This window comes from Hetaerina americana, unplaced genomic scaffold (genome assembly GCF_022747635.1).
Source record: "Hetaerina americana unplaced genomic scaffold, ioHetAmer1.1.p SCAF_8, whole genome shotgun sequence".
NCBI lineage: Eukaryota > Metazoa > Arthropoda > Insecta > Odonata > Calopterygidae > Hetaerina > Hetaerina americana.
In genome coordinates, this window is record NW_027287427.1 from 85,646,746 (window position 1) to 85,647,102 (window position 357).

Here is a 357-nt window from a genome sequence, read left to right on the forward strand (position 1 = left end):
TGATCAAGGTAGTATATATACGAGGGTCATCCGGAAAGGAGTACCCGTTCGTGAAATAAAGACACAAAAGTAAATATTAACAAACATAAAAAATTTTATTTGAAAGAGGATACTTTAAACTACTTCTCAACATAATCTCCAAGCAAATTAAGGCATTTGTCATAACGTGTGACAAGTTTCTGTATTCCTGCTGCATAGTCCTTCGCCGCCAGCTCATTGAGATACGCGAGGGACCCATCTTGCACAAATTTTTGCATAATGCAGATGGTGTTTAACAATTTCATGAACAATTGTTCGAGAAACATTGGGAAAATGCTCACAGATGTCATCAATTGTGACGCGCCGATCGTTCCTCAC